The sequence below is a fragment of the Amblyraja radiata genome, chromosome 9 (assembly GCF_010909765.2).
Source record: "Amblyraja radiata isolate CabotCenter1 chromosome 9, sAmbRad1.1.pri, whole genome shotgun sequence".
Classification (NCBI taxonomy): domain Eukaryota; kingdom Metazoa; phylum Chordata; class Chondrichthyes; order Rajiformes; family Rajidae; genus Amblyraja; species Amblyraja radiata.
This window is the reverse complement of record NC_045964.1, coordinates 66,273,830-66,294,113: the sequence shown is the minus strand read 5'-3', so window position 1 is coordinate 66,294,113 and position 20,284 is coordinate 66,273,830.

Sequence of the window (20,284 nt, the reverse complement as noted above, 5' to 3'; positions counted from 1 at the left end):
GGTATTTAATAACATGTCATTAGTGTAAATGAGAGAATGCGTTCAACCCTATCTAAACTTTGGATCCTAGCTCACCTTGTCACTTCGCACGCTCTACGTTTATATAAACAACGAAGTCATCTGGCAACAAGCACCTTGATGGGGGTGTAAGTGCAGGTAGAGGGACACTGGCCTCCAACAATCATGCTGTTTGTTTAATAAACAAGATTCGCAAGGGCTGCGATCTGTTCTCTTTGATGAAGAGGCAGCAACTGGAAAGGGATAAGGGAAACATTATTAAATAAAGAATTATGGCGAGAATCCACCTATAGCAGCTTGTTAGATAATGAAGTAAGGTAATCGTTACCCGAGACATTGGGTAGTCCATGGTTTGAAATTTGGAAGGCTCTCTCATTTGATGGTTGGACGGACTAGAGCATCAGGTATTCCAGGCACTACCATAAACAAAGGCTGCACTATCATCCACGAGTGAACATCTGGGAAGAACGGAGGGGAGGTTGGCCGGACTATGGTGCCTTCCTCACCTTGGTGCCACTGTGTTATGTTGTGTCGTGGACTTTCAGTGTTTGTGCTTTTTTTTAAATTCTATTTTATTTTTAATATGTTTTATTATTTATTATTATTATTTATTTATTTTTATGATACTGCCTGTAAGGGAAATTCATTTCGTTGTCTCTAACTGAGACAATGACAATAAATTTGAATACAATACAATACAATACATATATGTTACTATCTTGGTATCCAAATAGCAGATGAGTGTTTGAAGGCTCCAGTATTGTGTCTATATGCTGGAGTTTAGAAGGATGAGGGCGAAACCCCATTGAAATCTACTGAATAGTGAAAGGCCTGGATAGAGTGGAAGTGGAGAGGATATTTCCACTAGTGGGAGAGTCTCGGACCAGAGGCCACAGCCTCAGAATTAAAGGACGTATCTCTAGGAATGAGATGAGGAGGAATTTCCTCAGTCAGAGGGTGGAGAATCTGTGGAATTCATTGCTACAGATGGCTGTGGAGGCCAAGTCAATGGATATTTTTTAAGGTGGAGACTGACAGATTCTTGATTAGTACGGGTGTCGGGGGTCATGGGGAGAAGGCAGGAGAATGCTGTTGAGAGGGAAATAGCTCAGCCATGATTGAATGGCGGAGTAGACTTGAAGGGCCGATTGGCCTTATTCTGCTCCCAGGACCTATGAACTCATGAACTTATGAACTTAGATGATGTGAGAAGTCAAATAGAACATAGAACATAGAAAATGTACGGCACAGGAACAGGCCCTTCGGCCCACAATGTCTGTGCTGAAGAAGATGCCAGGTTAAACTAATCTCATCTGCCTCATCATGACCCATATTCCTCCATCCCCTGCACATCCATGTGGTGCATCGGAAAGTTCACAAATGCCACTATTGTAATGGTCCACAAGTGTTTGAAGTTCAATCATCTTGAGGTTAATTTTCATTTTCAGAGTTCCCACTGCAGAGCTTTGTGCTTTTACATGACTTTAGGCTTTACAGATTACAGAACGGAAACAGGCCCTTTGGCCTACTGAGTCCACGCCGGCCAGAGACCACCCTATACACTGACCTTCACACACCAGAGACAATCTTTACAACTTACCCAAGCAAAATAACATACAAACCTGTACGTCTTTGGAGCGTGGGAGGAAACCGGAGCACCTGGAGAAAACCCACATTGTCACAGGGAGAACTCTGTACAGACAGCGCCCGTAGTCAGGATCAAACCCAGGTCTCTGGCACTGTAAGGCAGCAACTCTACCGTGGCACCACTGTGCCACCCCCCACAAGATTATCATTGTCATCATCATCATCGCTGAAAACATCAACGGGCACGGTGCCTCACAATGCTGTGTACGACAGTGATCGCAACTTCTACTGAAGTGTGGATGGCCGTCAGCTCGCTAGGAGCTCATCCGCCCTTTGACAGGTCTTGTTTGTGGTCCTGCTGGGGGTCCACAGCCCCCTCCTCACCTGGCAAACCAGGTGGGGGAGACGGTTTAGTCAATAGACAATAGACAATAGGTGCAGGAGTAGGCCCTTCGGCCCTTCGAGCCAGTACCGCCATTCAATGTGATCATGGCTGATCATCCCCAATCAGTATCCCGTTCCTGCCTCCTCCCCATATCCCCTGACTCCGCTATATTTAAGAGCCCTAACTAGCTCGCCGACTATCAGACCATGAAGCAGGTAGCACGGAATGACATGGTACCCATGGTGGCAGGGGCGGAATTCCCCCGATTAACTTTTGGATAAAGTACATTCATTAGGGATTTCATTACAAGCCCCCAGACATCCCTTGGAAATTGATGTAAAACACATTAATCTAAAGTGTAGTTATTGACAAAATGTTCAACCCACTTTAAGCTGCAGATCAGAAATACCCATGATGGAGATGTGTAGCTAATCTTTAACACCATCATTTGAGGGACTCAAGTAGTGACCACACGCCAACAAGTATCTCCTCCTATTGACACCATGAGATTTATCCAAGTGCTTGAACCACTGAATGGGGTTTTGGTTTGATGGCAGCAACTGGGACAATCTGCACCAAAAAACTTTGAGATGAATGAGCACCAAACCTCTTAAGAGCAGCTGAACAGCTATCACAATCATTCAGCCCCGCTGAGATCAGAAAGACAAAGGGGCGGTAGAGTTGCTGCCCCACGGCACCAGAGACCCGGGTTCGATCCTGACCAACGGGTGCTTGTCTGTACGGAGTTTGTACGTTCTTCCTGTGGGATTTCTCCGGGATCTCCGGCCTCCTCCCACACTCCAAAGACGTGCAGGTTTGTAGGCTAATTGGCTTTGGCAAGTTGTAAAATTGTCCCTTGTGTGTAGGATAGTGTTAAGTGTACGGGGATCGCTGGTCGGCGCGGGCTCAGTGGGCTGGAGGACCTGTTTCCGCGCTGTATCTCTAAAACGAAAAGAACTAAAAGTAAAACATTGTTTGCTGTTATAGCATCCAGTGAGTAAGACCTACAGCCAGAAACATACTCATTCCCTATTGTCTGATACCATATCTAAAGCTCCCTTGGAGTAAATAATTCTCCTTCTTAAAAGGCCTGAAACTTAAATACATTACTGATAAATTCTGAGCCATAGATATTATGTACAGCATTTCACTGAGGCCCAGTCTCAAGTGAATAATTTGGCATTATTCTGCAACTGGAGCGCCAACTATCAAGAGGGGGGGGGTTAGTTAGCACAGTTTTGAGTAATCCTTCTCTTGATATTAGGTACTATAGTTACATAGTTAGAGCAAGTGATGGAAGGACAAGGTACTGTAATTGCCTTCATCGCCCAGTTATAGATGTGCCAACTTGCTTCTTTGGGATATCAAGTCCTCTCCGCCAATTTATTTGATCAGATCTACTGTATTCGGCTGGGAAAACATCTTTCGTCAACGTTAGGAAAACAGACGGTTCTTTGCTCATAGGATGCTCGCACAGATATTACTCAGGCCCATACAATTTTAATGCCGAACAAAATGGCCACCAAGACGACAATTTTAAATTGAAAAATGTTGATCATATTGGAGCCTAAAGAAATGGGGTTTTATTGATATAGACGGGAGGCTTTAAGTTTGTACAATGATTCATTTCATCTTTTCACGGGCACATTGGAAGCTGATTGGTATCTCCAAGGGTTGCTCCTGGCACTTTACTACCAGAGCTAACTGCCTTAATGTTGGGACGACAGGGATGTCTGGGGTTATGGGGAGAAGGCAGGAGAATGGGGTTGAGAGGGAGAAATAGATCAGCCATGATTGAATGGCGGAGCAGACTCGATGGGCCGAATGGCCTCATTCTGTTCCTATCACATGAACATGAACTAAATCTGTTCCTCTGTCTGATGATCTTAACAACTCTGTGCTGATTCTTACAGCATTCCCATCCCTCTTCTTATTCCTCCACTATTCTCTCTCATATAAGCATCAACACCCTCTTTTCTCCTGCACATTCCTGAACTTAAGGAATGATTTACAGTGGGCGGCACAGTGGCACAGCAGTAAGGTTGATGGGCCAAATGCCCTAATTCTGCTCTTATATTTTATGAACCTATGACATGTCAAATAGTTCTGAATGGCTGGGCAGTTTTCAAAGATCATGGCGCAAATATCAATAAAATGTCCCCAAGAAACTTCATAACATTCAATCTTCAGAGAAGAAATTGGCATTAGGCTTCCTAAAGGATATTTACATGGTTGATGTATGGGGTGGGGGTATGGAACAAGCTGCCAGAGGAGGTAGTTGAGGCAGGATCTATCGCAACGTTTAAGAAACAGTTAGACAGGTACATGGTTTGGAGGGAAATGGGCCAAACGCTGGCGGGTGGGATGAGTGTAGCTGGGACATGTTGGCCGGTGCGGGCAAGTTGGGCCGAAGGGCCTGTTTCCACGCAGTATCACTCTATGACTCTATGACATAAGGCTTGGTCAGAGAGCTAGATTTTAAGTAGATAAATCATACTTCTTTTGGTGAAAAAGGTTTTAAACATCAGATAAATATTTTGTTAAAATGTTGATGTAATATCCACTTACTATACGGAACACTACTATCATCAACTCAAATTCTTGCTTCCCCAATACAGAGATGAAGGCTTGAGATATAAACAATACAAGCAATGCCAAGGGATCGTTTCAATTAGCATCAGTTGTTTTGAATTTTTCCCTTTCAATTTTTCGGGACCTGTTCGGCCTGGTTAGAGTGGTTATGGAGAGGATGTTTACACTAGTGGGAGAGTCTAGGACCAGGAAGCACAGCCTCAGAATAAAAGGATGTACCACTAGAATAAGATGAGAAGGGATTTCTCTAGTCAGAGGGTGGTGAATCTATGGAATTCATTGCCACAGGCGGCTGTCGAAGCCAAGTCAATGGATATTTTTAAGGCGGGGATTAACATTGGCAGATTCTTGATTAGTAAGGGTGTCAAAGGGTATGGGGAGAAGGCAGTTGAATGGGGTTGAGAGGGAAAGATAGATCAGCCATGGTTGAATAGATTTGATGGGCTGAATGGCTTAACTCTGCTCATATGACTTATGAAAACTAGTGGTCTGTATTGCCCTGAATGGTCCCCTTTTACTAGCACTAATAAAATGCAAAGAAAGGGCGGCACGCACGGTGGCTCAGCGGTAGAGTTGCTGCCTTACAGCGGCAGAGACCCGGGTTCGATCCTGACTACGGCTGCCATCTGTATGGAGTTTGTACGTTCTGCCTGTGACTTGCGTGGGTTTTCTCGGGGGATTTACGGTTTCCGCCGGGATTTCCAGTTTTCTCCCACACTCCATAGACGTACAGGTTGGTAGGCAAATTGGCTTGGTAAAAATTATAAATTGTCCCGAGCGTGCGTGGGATTGTGTTAGTGTGCAGGGCTCGCTGGTCTGCGCTGAGTCGGTGGGCCGAAGGGCCTGTTTCTGTGTTGTATCTCTGAACTAAACTAAACTAAACCTTTCTGGTATGTTTGGTCTATCACAAGTGAATCTTAAAAATGGCGTCCCCTTTAATAATTCATACTTTCCAGGGGAAAGGGTGATGATGAGGACTGCATTTTGCGACCATTATAAGTGAACTATATTCATTTAAAAAAGAATCAGTCCACGACCCTAAACCTACCAGCAGTCCCCACCCACCCACCCACAATATTCTTATTTCATGTGTCAAGGGAAATTTCTCCTCACTGCTGATATGTTAACTTATTGCCAATGTGGCAAGAACCTACACAACATTCCACGACTAATTAACGCTGTGATTCATAGTGGTAGTCCTTGTGGTCTGCTCCATTATTAGCCTGGCAACAAGGAGTCTGCTGGTGAAACTCATCCAAACTCAGTTATTCTCGGTAGTCCTCTGCGGAGACAAAGTGCCGGTCGAGAACCTGCGTCCAGTCTAGATGCCGTGTCTCTACCTGAAACGTCGATCATCCCTTTGCCCGCGCAGACGCTGCCCGACTCGTTGTTGGATGCTGGACTCGTCATGGATGATCAGCCACGATCGTATTGAATGAATGGTGGTGCTGGCTCGAAAGGCTGAATGGCCCGCACCTGCACCTATTTTCATTGTTGTTCCTCTAGCAGCTTACTTTGCTCCAGATTCCAGCATTGAGGCCACATTTTGAGTATAGTGTTCAGTTTTGGACACCATGTTGTAGGAAAGATGTTGTCAAGCTGGAAAGGGTGCGGAGAAGATTTACGAGGATGTTGCCAGGACGCGAGGGGGAGGTTGAGTAGGCTGGGACTCTATTCCTTGGAGCGCAGGAGGATGAGGGGTGATCTTAAAGAGGTTGTCAAAATCATGAGAGGAATAGATCGGACAGACGCAAAGAGTCTGTTGCCCAGAGTAGGGGAATCAAGAACCAGAGGACATCGGTTTTTAGGCGAGGGGGGAAAAATTTAATAGGAACCTTAGGGGTAACTATTTCACACAAAGGGTGGTGGGTGTATGGAACGAGCTGCCGGAGGAGGTAGTTGAGGCAGGGACTGTCACAATGTTTAAGAAACATTTAAACGGGTACTTGGATAGGACAGATGTTTGGAGAGATATGGACCAAACGCAGGCAAGTGGGACTAGAGTAGATAGAACATGTTGGCTGGTTTGGGCAAGTTGGGCCGAAGGGACTGTTTCCACGCTGTAGGCTTTATGACTGTAACTCTATCTGCAATCTCCAAGATATTGTGCGATTCACCTCTACTCATTATGGACATGGGATTTTGCCTATGGAACTAGGGTGTTACAATGCTGAGAACTATATTCTGCACTCTGTTTCTTCCAGTTTGCTTTATCTATTGTACTTGAGTTGGACTCGATTGTATTTATGTACGGTATATTTGACCTGTTTGGTGAACATACAAAACAAAGCTTTTCACTGTACCTCGGTACATGTGACCATAATATCCCTCAATCTTCCCCCTCCTACATTAAAAGTCTTCTCACCCACCACTCCACCTCCAGGTCCCTCAGATCGGCCGACTTGGGGCTGCTGAATATCCCACGGTCTAGGCATAAGCTCAGGGGCGACCACGCCTTTGCGGTTGCAGCTCCTAGACTGTGGAACAGCATCCCCCTTCCCATCAGAACTGCCCCCTCCATCGACTCCTTTAAGTCAAGACTAAAATCTTATCTATACCCCCAAGCCTTTCCTGACGTCCACTGAGCGAGGGTTATATGTATATATGTATGTAGTTTGTTTGTTTACACTATTCTTATAACAAATGTAAAGCATTTTGGCCAACGAGAGTTGTTTTTTAAATGTGCTATATAAATAAATGTGACTTGACTTGACTTAATTACTCTGCATTTTCCCTTTTGCTCTACCAATCGTACTTGCGTTTGACGATGTTTAAGAAGGAACTGCAGATGCTGGAAAAATCGAAAGTAGACAAAAAATGCTGGAGAAACTCAGCTGGTGAGGCAGCATCTATGGAGAAAAGGAGTAGGCGACGTTTCGGGTCAAGACCCTTCTTCAGACTGATGTGGGGGGGGGGGGGGGGGAAGAAAGGAAGAGGCGGGGACAGCAGATTATGTAGGAGAGCTGGGAAGGGGGAGGGGGAGGGGCAGGAGGGAGAAAGCAAGGACTACCTGAAATTAGAGGTCAATGTTCATGGGGGGTAAACCATCCATTGTCTTTTTACATGGCATTGTCTGATCGGATTGGATAGTATGGAAAATAAAGCTGATCACTGTACATGGCACCTAATGAACCTTAACCAGGATCTTCACTGGCCATTATACTTCCAAGAGAGAGCTAGATAGGCCTCTTAAAAACAGCGGAGTCAGGGGATATGGGAAGAAGGGAGGAACGTTGGGTATTGATTGGGGATGATCAGCCATGATCACATTGAATGGCGGTGCTGGCTCGAAGGGCCAAATAGCCTACTCCTGCACTATTGTCTATTGTCTATAGTCTATTGTCTAATGTCAGGCAACTGTTACTTCTGCGCCATGTAATATCTTACTGTTACATCTTAGTTTCATTAGTTTGCAAAATGTGTTTGGAGCTATTTAACTCAGTAAGCTCAAGTGTTTGGATTTGTTTCTAAGGGTGCTCAATGGTTGTCCACCTAAAATGTCTGGCAATGATCAGGTCAAAATGCTGGAGTAACTCAGCGGTTCAGGCAACATCTCTGGAGAAAAGGAATGGGTGACATTTCAGGTCGGGACCCTTATTCAGACTCAAGGATAGAATGGAGGGGGGGGGGGGGGGGGGGGCTGTGGGTGAGAAACTGGAGGTGAGAAAAGACCAGAAATGTATGGTTCCATTAAGGTCAAATCGCAGGTGGATAGGATGGTCAAAAAGGCATTTGGCACTTTGGCCTTCATCAGTCAGAGCATTGAGTATAGAAGTTGGGAGGTCATGTTGCAGTTGTATAAGACGTCGGTGAGACCGCATTTAGAGTATTGTGTTCAGTTCTGGGCACCATGTTACAGGAAAGATGTTGTCAAGCTTGAAAGGGTTCAGAAAAGATTTACGAGGATGTTGCCAGGACTAGAGGGTGTGAGCGATAGGGAGAGGTTGAGTAGGCTGGGTCTCTATTCCATGGAACGTAGGAGGATGAGGGGAGATCTTATAGAGATATACAAAATCATGAGAGGAATAGATCGGGTAGATGCACAGAGTCTTTTTACCCAGAGTAGGGAAATTGAGGACCAGAGGACATAGGTTCAAGGTGAAGGGGAAAAGATTTAATAGGAAACTGCGGGGTAACTTTTTCACACAGAGGGTGGTGAGTGTGTGGAACAAGCTGCCAGAGGAGGTAGTTGAGGCTGGGGCTATCCCATCGTTTAAGAAACAGTTGGACAGGTACATGGATAGGACAGGTTTGGAGGGTTATGGACCAAGCGCAGGCAAGTGGGACTAGGGTAGCTGGGGCATTGTTGGCTGGTGTGGGCGAGTTGGGCCGAAGGGCCTGTTTCCACACTGTATTACTCTATGACTATGACAAATCAGGGTCAAATCAGGAGGAGACATCTGCTCATGACTGTCCACCTTGGGGGGCTTAGATACTGGGTTGGGCCAAGGTGGAGGAAACCAGAATGTAATGGTATGTTTCATAGGCTGGAAAATAATCTGTGGGTGGACACAAAAAGCTGGAGTAACTCAGCGGGTCAGACAGCATCTTGTTGCCTACCCCGCTGAGTTACTCCGGCTTTTTGTGTCTATCTTCGGTTTTAACCAGCATCTGCAGCTCCTTCTTACACATATCATCTTTGGGATGAGTGACCAGATGGTTTCCAGCAGTTCAGTTTAGTTTAGAGATACAGCATGGAGGCAGGCTCTTCAGCCCGCCTGTGTTCATTCACGCTGACCACTGATCACCCCTTCACACTGGTTCTGTGCGGTTTCCACTCTCTCATCCACTCTCCACACATTAGGGGGCACATTAGTCGCAGAGGCAAACAACCCACAGACAGACCTGCGCGCACATCACTGTGATGCGGGAGGAAAACTGAGCGCCCGGAGGAAACCCGCATGGTCGGCAGGGGAGAGCGTGCAAACTAGCACGCAGACAGCACCCGAGGTCAGGATCGAACCTGGGTCTCTGGCGTCGTGAGGCGGCAGCTCTACAAAGCCTACCAACTGTGTCAACAAGTGGCCAAAGGAAATCGAACACGTTTTTCCTCCCACATCCCAAAGACGTGAGCAGGTTTGTGGGTTAATATGCCTCTGTAATTGAACACATACGTTGAACAATTATTGATGATGTTGAATGGCTCTACAGTTTAGCAGAGCTGCTGCCTCACAGCTGGACTGATTCAGGTCCAATCCCAACCTCTGGCGCTGTCTGCGCGGAGTTTGCACGTTCTCCCTGTGACAGTGTGGGTTTCCTTTGGGTGTTCTGATTTTGTTCTGCGTCCTAAAGATATACTGGGGGGTTAATTGGCCACGGTAACTCTGTGTGGTGCAGATTGGTGGTGGGAATGTGCAATGAATGGGATATGGGTGAAGAATTAGTGGGGGGGGGGGGGGAGAATGGGATTACTCTTGTATGCTGAATTTGACGGTGGGCTGAATGGTCTAATATATCTCTCAAAGTGGGACACAAAGCGCTGGAGTAACTCAGCGGGTCAGGCAGCATCTCTGGAGAACGTTTCAGGTCGGCCTGAAGGAGGGTCCCAACCCGAAATGTCACCTATTCCTTTATCTCCAGAGATGCTGCCTGACCCGCTGAGTTACTCCAGCGCGTTGTGTCTATCTGTAGAATAAACCAGCATCTGCAGTTCCTTTTTATGACATTCTTTGTAAAGTGCGACTTGCCTGATCAGTCATTGCCCACAGACCCTTCAGCCAAGGCGGGAAACTAGGGACTGGCCAGAATGCTACATATTTCAGGTCGCCCAGTTAATCGACTGACCCCCTTCAAGTCTTTACCCCCTTCAAAAATAATCATGTCGGAATGTCCTCCCCATTGTTGCAGCACTTGAGTGAGTGTCAGAACATCCTGGGGTCAGACACCCCTAAAATACCTGATGATCACCCCTTTTATCCCTTATCTATTCCCTTGTGTCTATACACTGCAAAATGGATCGATAGTAATCATGTGTTGTCTTTCTGCTGACTGGTTAGCACGCAACAAAAAACTTTTTTCTGGGACTCTGTGCAGAAGTTACCTTCAGCACCCAGGGAATCGCTGGGCTTGTCGCACACCATGGCAGGATTCTGTCTGCAAAAGCAGCCTCTCCCAAGCATTAAAAGTAGTGGCCAGAGGATCTGGGGTGACGCAGGAACTGAAGGAAATCCACATTAGGCAGGAAATGGTGTTGGGTAGACTGATGGGTCTGAAGGCTGATAAATCCCCAGGGCCTGATGGTCTGCATCCCAGGGTACTTAAGGAAGTGGCTCTAGAGATTGTGGATGCATTGGTGATAATTTTCCAATGTTCTATAGACTCAGGATCAGTTCCTGTGGATTGGAGGGTAGCTAATTTAATCCCACTTTTTAAGAAAGGCGGGAGAGAGAAAACAGGGAATTACAGACCATTTAGCCTGACATCGGTGGTGGGGAAGTTGCTGGAGTCAATTATAAAAGATGAGATAGCCAAACATTTTTATAGCAGTAACAGGATCGGTCCGAGTCAGCATGGATTTACGAAGGGGAAATCATGCTTGACTAGTCTGGAATTTTTTGAAGATGTAACTAGGAAAATGGACAAGGGAGAGCCAGTGGATGTAGTGTACCTGGACTTTCAGAAAGCATTTGATAAGGTCCCACATAGGAGATTAGTGGGCAAAATTAGGGCACGTGGTATTGGGGGTAGAGTGCTGACATGGATAGAGAAGTGGTTGGCAGACAGGAAACAAAGAGCAGGGATTAACGGGTCCCTTTCAGAATGGCAGGCAGTGACTAGTGGGGTACCGCAAGGCTCGGTGCTGGGACACCAATGATACCTACACATCAATGATTTGGATGAAGGGATTCAAAGTAACATTAGCAAATTTGCAGATGACACAAAGCTGGGTGGCAGTGTGAACTGTGAGGAGGATGCTATGAGAATGCAGGGTGACTTGGACAGGTTGGGGGAGTGGGCAGATGCAGGGCAGATGATGTTGAATGCGGATAAATGTGAGGTTATCCACTTTGGTAGCAAAAACAGGAAGGCAGATTACTACCTAAATGGCGTCAAGTTGGGAAAAGGGGAAGTACAATGGGATCTGGGGGTCCTTGTACATCAGTCTATGAAAGTAAACATGCAGGTACAGCAGGCAGTGAAGAAAGCGAATGGCATGTTGGCCTTTATAACAAGATGAATCGAATATAGGAGCAAAGAGGTCCTTCTGCAGTTGTACAGGGCCCTAGTGAGACCACACCTGGAGTATTGTGTGCAGTACACAAAAAAGCTGGAGAAACTCAGCGGGTGCAGCAGCATCTATGGAGCGAAGGAAATAGGCAACGTTTCGGGCCGAAACCCTTCTTCAGACTGGGAGACTTGAGTCTGAAGAAGGGTTTCGGCCCGAAACGTTGCCTATTTCCTTCGCTCCATAGATGCTGCTGCACCCGCTGAGTTTCTCCAGCTTTTTTGTGTACCTTCGATTTTCCAGCATCTGCAGTTCCTTCTTAAACACAACGTATTGTGTGCAGTTTTGGTCCCCTAATTTGAGGAAGGCCATTCTTGCTATTGAGGGAGTGCAGCGTAGGTTTACAAGGCTAATTCCCGGGATGGCGGTACTGTCATATGCTGAGCGAATGGAGCAGCTGGGCTTGTACACTCTGGAGTTTAGAAGGATGAGAGGATATCTCATTGAAACATATAAGATTGTTAAGGGTTTGGACACGCTAGAGGCAGGAAACATGTTCCCGATGTTGGGGGAGTCCAGAACCAGGGGCCACAGTTTAAGAATAAGGAGTAAGCCATTTAGAACGGAGACGAGGAAACACTTTTTCTCACAGAGAGTGGTGAGTGTGGAATTCTTTGCTTCAGAAGGCTTTGGTGGAGGCAGGTTCTCTGGATGCTTTCAAGAGAGAGCTAGATAGGGCTCTTAAAGATAGCGGAGTCAGGGGAAATGGGGAGAAGGCAGGAACGGGGTACTGATTGGGGGTGATCAGCCATGATCACATTGAATGGCGGTGCTGGCTCGAAGGGCCGAATGGCCTACTCCTGCACCTATTGTCTAAAAGGATCTCGTACTGAGGTCGGATTTATACCTTGTGCCTTGGTGACTCAAACGTCAGGGTTTTAGTGCGCTCAGTCTATCTTCCGACTTGTACTGCCACTTTCACATTGATGTACTCTCACAAGCACTCTACATTAATGCACAAGTCGCGGTGGCTATGCCTGTGACAGCAAAGTCCCCTCGGAGCTGGCTGACGGCTTTGGAACTTTGCATCTTGAGATCTACAGTCGATTGGCTTTAAGCCGGGGAAGGGATATTTGCATCATGCTTTGGTTGTGTTGAATTGTGGCCACTTGTGTTGAGGACCAGAGGACATAGGTTTAAGGGGAAGGGGAAAAGGTTTAAGAGGAATCCGAGCGGTAACTATTTCCAAACAAAAGGGTGGTGGGTGTATGGAACAAGCTGCCAGAGGAGGTAGTTGAGGCTGGGACTTTCCCAACGTTTAAGGAACAGTTAGACAGGTACATGGATAGGACAGGTTTGGAGGGATATGGACCAAATACAGGCAGGTGAGACTTGTGCAGCTGGGATAGGTTGGCTGGTGTGGGCAAGTTGGGCCGAAGGGCCTGTTTCTACGCTGTATCACTCTATGACTAATTGCACATGCCTGCCCCTGTCCTCGGTATCGTAGCCATATATCAAAACAAGATAATGTCCTTCATGGGTACACTTGAGACTGCACTGACTAATCTGATCTCTTGATGGCAACCCCAATTTCCTGCTTGATTCCCCCTAACTCTCAATGTCCCTGCAGATCAGATAGCTATCTCAGCCTCCACAGCTTTCTGGCATATAGGATTCTAAAAATTCATAACCTTCCCAGCAACAACAAAAAACCCCTCCCTCTCATCTCATTGTCCATTGTAGCTCGCATTATCCTGAAATGATTTCCCATATCCGTTGTTCCCGGTGTTCCCGGGCTCCTATATATCGGCCGGGAGCAAGCGTAGACTTTGCGATCGTTTCGCTGAACACTTATGCTCAGTCCGCCTTGGCCTACGCGATTCCCCAGTCGCCAAACATTTTAACTCCCCTTCCCCTTCCCACACTGACCTTTCTGTCCTGGGCCTCCTCCACTGTCAGAGTTAGGTCATAAACAAATGAGTGGAACAGCACCTCATATTTCGCATGGCCATCCTATAACCCAGTGGCATGAAGATTGATTTCTCTAACTTCCAAGTTACTTCTGCATTCCCTCCGCTCCCCTCGCTTTCCCCACCCTAGTGGTCCTCCCAGATCCACTGATCGCATCCTTGTATCTCCCTTGTTCTCACATCCAACAATGGGCCATTATGGGCTTCACCCTTCCTAAGGCCAGCCGTGATTTATTCTGGCCTTTTCACACTTGATTTCCATTTTATTCCCCCCTCCACACACCACCCCACCTCTACATTCAGTCAGACAAAGGGTTCTGACCCAAAATGCCACCTATTCTCTTTCTCCAGAGATGCTGCCTGACCCACTAAGTTACTCCACCATTTTGTGTCTATCATGCAGTTCTGAACTCCCCTCGCAGGGGAAATGCCCGCACAGTATGAACACTGTCAAAACACCCTCAGAATCTCACCGGATGTATCTGAACTCCTGCGAGTTTAGACCAGTACTGAATACACCACCAAAGCCATTTAGGTGTGTAGTTATTGTGGTATAGAATTGAAAGCAACCTACTCTAAATTGTCTAGACTGAGAGTAAAATCACACACACTATGGGTTGGCGAGGAAGATCATTAATGTGCTTAGAAAGCTCATCATTGTAAGCAAATGAAATTATCTCAGTGCAACGTATTAATGATTTCTGCAAGGATCCACAGAGGGAATTCAAGTGACCACTGGAAAACATTCAATAAACTCAATTATTTGTTAATAACGAACAAAAAATAAAGAAAAAGCAGTGTGATATATGTTCCCTGTGTCACCAATGTCTGATGGTTTCATGTTAAACCAATGAAAGATAGTTTGTCTTTAATACATCAAATTATCTGTGATTTCATCTTGCATAACATTGACTTATCCCGTTTTATTCAATTAAAAAAAAAAAAAAATTTAGCATGAATGGATCACAGTCACAGTTATTTCCAAGTAATTTTGCCTCATTCATAAAATTGGATTGAGTGCTTCCTCTTGGCTCTCTTGCAATCCAGTTCTGGATTCTAAAGAAGGGTCCCGACCCGAAACGTCACCCATCCTTTGTTCTCCAGAGATGCTGCCTGTCCCGCTGAGCTACTCCAGCACTTTGTGTCTACCTTCGTTATGCACCAGCATCTGCAGTTCCTGCCCACACTGGAATAGGACCTTTGGCCCACAATGTGTGTGCCAAACATGATGGCAAGGTAAACTGATCGCATCTGCCTGCACGTGATCCAAATCCCCCCATTCTCTGCAGATGATTGTCCAAGGGAACGGGGGGTTTGTAGGTTAATTGGCTATTGTAAGTTGTCCCTAGATGTATTCAAGACAGAGTTAGATATACCTTAGGTTAGTTTAGTTTAGAGATACAGTGCGGAGACAGGCCCTACGGCCCACCGAGTCCGCACCGACCAGCGATCCCCGCACATTAACACTATCCTATGTACACTAGGGACAATTTACACATACACCAAGCCAATTAACCTACAAATCTGTACGTCTTTGGAGTGTGGGAGGAAACCGAAGATCTCGGAGACAACCCACGCAGGTCACGGGGAGAACGTACAAACTCCGTACAGATAAGCACCCGTAGTCGGGATCGAACCCGGGTCTCTGGCGCAGTAAGCGCTGTAAAGCAGCAACTCTACCGCTGCGGCACCATGGCCTTAGGGCTAATGGAATCAAGGGATATGGGGAGAAAGCTGGAACGGGGGGGGGGGGGGGGGGGGGGTACTGATTTTGGATGATTGGCCATGATCATATTGAATGGCGGTGCTAGCTCGAAGGGCCAAATGGCCTTACTCCTGCACCTATTTTTCTATGTTTCTGGTGTGTTGGATAGTGCTAGTGCACGGGGTAATTGCCACTGTCCTGGGATGCGTGTGGCTGGGAGCTCTTGGGGAAACATGGTCTGACTGCCATTGTGCCGAATTGCTGGCTCTGTGCGTTATTCACACATATCCACGAGCACCCATTTCCTCCCTCTCAATACCCTCTGACATCCTGACCACTGATTCATGTACCCCATAGACCCACCCAGACCTACCTTCCAAAGTACAATGATTGTCCCTTCCCTCACACAGGCATTCACGATAATGGCCTAGGTCACTTACTGTAATGATTCAAGGGAACTTTATTGTCATGTGTACTTGGACGTGAATCGCTTTGTTTTGCATACAATCAGGTAAAATCATACAGCAGACCACACCTAGGCGGTACACAAGAGTCACCACATTTCTGGTGCTGACAAAGTTACTTAAAGTGCATTAAACAGACTTATCTTCCGCTCACAGCGGCGAACCAGGCCCAGGTCTCCCTATGATCTTGGTGCCCCCCTTCAATCTCAGAGGCCCCTTCTGGGTCCCCCACCCCCCCCCCCCACCATCATTCACAGTGCCAAGCTCAATCCACCAAAATCATGGGTTCAATATACCCTAAACACCGACCACAGGCTTGATAGGGCCCAAGGCCAACTTCCCCATTCATAAGATCATAGATCGTAAGTGATAGGAGCAGAATGAGGCCATTTAGCCCATCAAGTCCACTCCGCCATTCAATCATGGCTGATCTATCTTTCCCTCTCAACCCCATTCTCCTGCCTTCTCCCCATAACCCCTGACAATCGTACTCATCAAGAATCAATCTACCCCTGCCTTAAAAATATCCACTGACCTGGCCTCCACAGCATTCTGTGGCAAAGAGTTCCACAGATTCACCACCCACTGATTTAATTCTAAACTAATCCCAGCCTTGATTGTACTTTTTTGCAATGAGCCGTTGACGCAAAGTCGATAGCCTATCACGTTTTCGCCATTCCCACACTGGAACCTGGAGGCAAACATCTTTGGATGCCACACCCCCACTTGTCCACCTCTTCCAAATCCATCTCGTTCTCCCTTGGGAATTTAGGAATCAAACTGGTATACCGTTTGCGGTTGAGGTTTAGGGTGGCGATCTGGACTGAGTTGGGAAGTGAGCTTGGCCATTACTGTGCATGCAGGTTTGAGAGAAGACGGAATCGCCATAAAGAAGCAGAATTGATTTAAGAACTGCCGTCCCGTCATGGAGACTTTTCCTTTACCAAGTGGTGGCCTTCTCTGGGGCAAACCTCCATGATTAACTACTGCATGATAAGTTTAGTTTAGAGATACATTGCGGAAACATGCCCTTCGGCCCACCGAGTCCGCGCCGACCAGCGATCCCCGCACATTTTGGTCTCCTAATCTGAGGAAAGACATTCTTGCCATAGAGGGAGTACAGAGAAGGTTCACCAGACTGATTCCTGGGATGTCAGGACTTTCATATGAAGAAAGACTGGATAGACTCGGCTTGTACTCGCTAGAATTTAGAAGATTGAGGGGGGGGGATCTTATAGAAACTTACAAAATTCTTAAGGGGTTGGGCAGGCTAGATGCAGGAAGATTGTTCCCGATGTTGGGGAAGTCCAGAACAAGGGGTCACAGTTTAAGGATAAGGGGGAAATCTTTTAGGACCGAGATGAGGAAAACATTTTTCACACAGAGTGGTGGATCTCTGGAATTCTCTGCCAGCAGAAGGTAGGTTGAGGCCAGTTCATTGGCTATATTTAAGAGGGAGTTAGATGTGGCCCTTGTGGCTAAAGGGATCAGGGGGTATGGAGAGAAGGCAGGTACAGGATACTGAGTTGGATGATCAGACATGATCATATTGAATGGCGGTGCAGGCTCGAAGGGCTGAATGGCCTACTCCTGCACCTATTTTCTATGTTTCTATTAACTCTACCCTAGACACACTGGGGACAATTTACACGTACACCAAACCAATTCACCTACAAACCTGTACGTTTTTGTAGCGTGGGAGGAAACTGAAGATCTTGGAGAAAACCTGGGAGAACGTACAAACTCCGTGCAGACAGCACCCCTAGTCGGGATCGAACCTGGATCTCCGGAGCTGCAAGCGCTGTAAGGCAGTCACTACTACCGCTGCGCCACCGTGCCGCCCTGCAGCAAACCTTTGCATTCGATCATGGATATGCTTAGAACCAAATACAGGACGATACAAACAATTCAGAGCTGACAGAAACAGTTCATCCTGGCCTTTAAATGAAAAGCCACACCAGAGGGGAGAAAACAGGGGAACGAGACATACTAGACCGCTCTCCATTGACACTTACCCTACATATCGCTACTAATCAATGCTCTCCAGAACTTCCTCAGCGAGTCGGGAAGGTGTGCCTCCATTTTCTAGTGCAAGCAATTGGGAGCACCTTGTAGCCAAGCCACAGCACAACTCCATAATTAGTTTCGAGGTAACATTTTCATGACCACACTGCAATAACTGACACATTTTTTTAATGCCAAATACTGCCCTTGTCTACAGCAAAAGTGTGAGTGGCATCACAGGAGGTGACAAAAGTAATAATTGAAGTTGACAAAGAATAAGAAGTTATGTAATGAGCAGATGAGATGAGCAGTAGGCGTTGAAAACACTTCTTAGTGAGAATTACAAGCTTTACAACCATGGATTCTCAGGGCTTCTGGACAGCTTTTGTTATGGCTGGTCTTGGAAAAAAAATGTCTTTACATTGACCCTGCACCATGGGTAAAAAAAAACCATAAAACATTTAAAACTACCACGGTTTCAAGGTTGCATTTGGTTCTAACATTTAATCCTGAGATGGTTAGAGTTAATCGAGTATGGAAACAGGCCCTTCAGCCCAGCTTGCCCATGCCGACCAACATGCCCTATCTACACTAGTCCCACTGGCCCGTGTTTAGCCCACATCCCTCTAAACCTTTCCTATCCATGTACCTGTCCAAACCTTGCTGTGGATATTAATATGTGGGGCTGGGATTAAATTGTCAGGGTAGCAGTGCAAACTATTCAACAACCTTAATAAATTTAGTCAAGGAAATACAATACCGATTTTAAAAAAAATAACCTCGATTATAGTGTCCACAAAACTACGGATTATTTAGACTTGAGACTTTATAGATATAGCGCAGAAACAGGCCCTTCAGCCTATGGAGTCCACGTCGACCAGCGATCATCCCGTACAATAACACTATCCATGTACTAGGGACAATTGTTATAACTTACAGAGGCCAATTAACCTACAAACCTGTACGTCTTTGGAACGTACAAACTCAGTACAGACAGCACCCGTAGTCTCCGGCGCTCCTAAACGCGGGTCTCTGGCGCTCTTAAGGCAGCAATACTGTTGCACCACTGTGCCGCCCTTAATTACAAGATCAAAGATTATTGTAGAAACTCTTCTCGTTAATTAACATCCCTCAAGGAAGGAAATTTGCTGCCTTTAACCAGGTCAGACCCAGTGCAGGCAACTGTTAATTGCAGACCATTCAGTGGTATCATAACCTCAAGGTTAGAAGCCACTGTGGTTTCAAAAAGCCATCTCCCTATCACCTCCTCAAGAGCTATTACGGATTGGATAATAAATGCTGAGCTTGCCAGTAATGCCACATCCTGAAACAACCGTAAATTAAAATCTAGCAGATGCATTGATTCAATGTAGTTTTTGACAGTGGAAATTTTATTATTCTACTGAAGTAACACCTAGCAGGGTTCTAAATTAGTTTAGTTTAGAGATACAGGGTGTAAACAGGCCCTTCGGCCCATCGAGTCTGCTCCGCCCAATGACCCACCTGCACACTAGTTCTATCAAAAGACAATTTACACTGCAAACCAATTAACCTACAAACATGCACGTATTTTTTTTGGAATGGGGGAGGAAACCGGAGCACCTGAAGAAAACCCATGCGGCCACAGGGAGAAGGTGCGAACTCAGGAGAGGTAGCACATGGATCACACCCGGATCTCTGGCGCTGAGGCAGCAACTCTACCGCTGCGCCACTGTGCAGTGGTAGAGTTGTGTTAAACTGTTTTTGAGAAAGTCAGACGCAAGTAAAAACTTACCACTTATAGTACTGGCAATATGTTGGCAGGCTGTTAAGACAATTTCAATGACAGCAAAAATTGATGAGAACAAGTGGCAGACTGTAACATTATTTGAACCTTGGCATTATAACTTGCAGCGGACTATTGGGGATCTTTCATCACACGGGACAGTTTCAATAGTTTCAATTGGGAAATGTTATTTTACACATTTTCGTTCTTCTGTGACCTTTTTGATGATGTAGGCATTTGGACGTCTTAATGCGAAAATCTTGTCTCAGTGCTGTTTTATCATTTGAGACTGTCATTGAAGCTTAGTGGTTAGTAGCTACACTTGCTTATTTTTAATCAGATATAGTTCAGTCTCCATTATTATGCTCGTGACAGGAAGGTTAAGCCAAACAGTTAAGATAAAAGTACGATTGATGGCCGAGCAATGCAGGAAGAGATTACAAGGAATAAATAACCCATGTTATCCGCTGTATATATATTATAATAATCTTCTAAAATAACCTACTTTGTGTACCTGCGAGTTTTCTTGTTACTCTTATACCAAGCATTCTCAGGTCAGACATAGTCTCTACCTCTTTTCCTGCCATCTTCACCACCAATTCCATTCCCTACTCGCTAAAGGTCAAAAC